Here is a 3,428-nt window from a genome sequence, read left to right on the forward strand (position 1 = left end):
CACGACCCATCACCACATCTTGCTCCAACCCTGAGCACACGAAGGATTTCAACCAATCCTTAAACACCCCGAACGAAAAGTGTACCGCAATTTACACAAACTCTACTCTCGCAATCATCCAATTGCTATAGTTCGTAAAATTTACCACCTAGTCACTCATGTACCTAAGGGTTTCTCTCCGGTACCATAAGTACAATGTAACCGCAACACCATCAGAGTCGAATACCACGCTAGTAGGTATGAAAGAGGCACCTAATGTCGCGTCATGTAAACTCCTTTACCAACATACACTGAAATCAAATACTCGATCCCTCGGGCTCCATTCCACCCGACGAACCTCATGGTTCATCAACTTCAACACGAAAGCAAACACACGCTTACAACCGAACACCAACACCCGTTCCCATGGCTTGGTAGAAACATTTCCCAACACTAGGGAATGCTTGGTAGTACCAACTCATATGCCCTTCATTCGTCAAAATGTCACCATAGGGTAATTCCATTAGGAATGTCACCCCTAACAATAATACGCACAGTGAAATGTCCCGTTCTTATTGATTAAAAACGTTCCATATTAGCGAGGTTTTAACCTCTATATGAGACGTTTTTCAAAGACTGCATTCATTTTTAAAACAAACCATAACCTTTATTTCATAAATAAAGGTTTAAAAAGCTTTACGTAGATTATCACATAATGGTTTACAATACAAATATGTTACATCGAAATCAGTTTCTTGAATGCAGTTTTTACACAATATCATACAAACATGGACTCCAAATCTTGTCCTTATTTTAGTATGTAACAGCGGAAGCTCTTAGTATTCACCTGAGAATAAACATGCTTTAAACGTCAACAAAAATGTTGGTGAGTTATAGGTTTAACCTATATATATCAAATCGTAACAACAGACCACAAGATTTCATATTTCAATACACATCCCATACATAGAGATAAAAATCATTCATATGGTGAACACCTGGTAACCGACATTAACAAGATGCATATATATAAGAATATCCCCATCATTCCGGGACACCCTTCGGATATGATATAAATTTCGAAGTACTAAAGCATCCGGTACTTTGGATGGGGTTTGTTAGGCCCAATAGATCTATCTTTAAGATTCGCGTCAATTAGGGTGTCTGTTCCCTAATTCTTAGATTACCAGACTTAATAAAAAGGGGCATATTCGATTTCGATAATTCAACCATAGAATGTAGTTTCACGTACTTGTGTCTATTTTGTAAATCATTTATAAAACCTGCATGTATTCTCATCCCAAAAATATTAGATTTTAAAAGTGGGACTATAACTCACTTTCACAGATTTTTTTACTTCGTCGGGAAGTAAGACTTGGCCACTGGTTGATTCACGAACCTATAACAATATATACATATATATCAAAGTATGTTTAAAATATATTTACAACACTTTTAATATATTTTGATGTTTTAAGTTTATTAAGTCAGCTGTCCTCGTTAGTAACCTACAACTAGTTGTCCACAGTTAGATATACAGAAATAAATCGATAAATATTATCTTGAATCAATCCACGACCCAGTGTATACGTATCTCAGTATTGATCACAACTCAAACTATATATATTTTGGAATCAACCTCAACCCTGTATAGCTAACTCCAACATTCACATATAGAGTGTCTATGGTTGTTCCGAAATATATATAGATGTGTCGACATGATAGGTCGAAACATTGTATACGTGTCTATGGTATCTCAAGATTACATAATATACAATACAAGTTGATTAAGTTATGGTTGGAATAGATTTGTTACCAATTTTCACGTAGCTAAAATGAGAAAAATTATCCAATCTTGTTTTACCCATAACTTCTTCATTTTAAATCCGTTTTAAGTGAATCAAATTGCTATGGTTTCATATTGAACTCTATTTTATGAATCTAAACAGAAAAAGTATAGGTTTATAGTCAGAAAAATAGGTTACAAGTCGTTTTTGTAAAGGTAGTCATTTCAGTCGAAAGAACGACGTCTAGATGACCATTTTAGAAAACATACTTCCACTTTGAGTTTAACCATAATTTTTGGATATAGTTTCATGTTCATAATAAAAATAATTTTCTCAGAATAACAACTTTTAAATCAAAGTTTATCATAGTTTTTAATTAACTAACCCAAAACAGCCCGCGGTGTTACTACGACGGCGTAAATCCGGTTTTACGGTGTTTTTCGTGTTTCCAGGTTTTAAATCATTAAGTTAGCATATCATATAGATATATAACATGTGTGTAGTTAATTTTAAAAGTCAAGTTAGAAGGATTAACTTTTGTTTGCGAACAAGTTTAGAATTAACTAAACTATGTTCTAGTGATTACGAGTTTAAACCTTCGAATAAGATAGTTTTATATATATGAATCGAATGATGTTATGAACATCGTTACTACCTCAAGTTTAGTAGGTAAACCTACTGGAAGTGATAAGAAATGATCTAGCTTCAAAGGATCTTGGATGGCTTGAAAGTTCTTGAAGTAGGATCATGACACAAAAACAAGTTCAAGTAAGATTTTTACTCGAATTAAGATAGTTTATAGTTATAGAAATTGAATCAAAGTTTGAATATGAATATTACCTTGAATAATAAAGATAACCTACTGTATATAACAAAGGTTTCTTGATCTTAGATGATTACTTGGAATGGATTAGAAAGCTTGGAAGTAAATTAGTAAACTTGAAGGGATTTTTGAAGTGTTCTTGAAGTGTTCTTCCTATGATGATTATAGCTTGATTCTTGAAGTGATTTTTGATGAAGATGATGATTAACTACTGGAAAAATACGTTCATAATAGAGTGTGTGTGTGTGTTGAGAGAGAATTAGAAACAGAATTGGAAGTGAAATGGAGTGAATGATGAGTGGTAATTGGTAAGTGGTGAGTGGTGAGTGGGGTTAAAAGGAGTTCTAGTTAGTTGACTAGCTCATGGTAGAAGTTAAAATTGATTAGTCATACATGACATAATCAAGAGTGGAATCCCATGCTAGTTCCTATTGGTATATACTCATAGTAAGTACGTTTTGAAGCTGTGTATAATACGGGTAAGAATACGACTAGAATTCTTGATGAAAGAAAAGAATGGAAAAGTAACTGTAACCATTTTCGTTAAGTATGAGTGTTTTGATATATGTCTTGAAGTCTTCCAAAAGTATTTTAATACATCTAAATACACTACATGTATATACATTTTAACTGAGTCGTTAAGTCATCGTTAGTCGTTACATGTAAGTGTTGTTTTGAAACCTTTAAGTTAACAATCTCAATTAATGTTGTTAACCCATTGTTTATTATATCTAATTAGATGTTAAATTATTATATTATCATGATATTATGATATATTAATATATCTTAATATGATATATATACATTTAAATGTCGTTACAATGATAATCGTTACATAT

This window comes from Rutidosis leptorrhynchoides, chromosome 10, assembly GCF_046630445.1.
Source record: "Rutidosis leptorrhynchoides isolate AG116_Rl617_1_P2 chromosome 10, CSIRO_AGI_Rlap_v1, whole genome shotgun sequence".
Taxonomy (NCBI): Eukaryota; Viridiplantae; Streptophyta; class Magnoliopsida; order Asterales; family Asteraceae; genus Rutidosis; species Rutidosis leptorrhynchoides.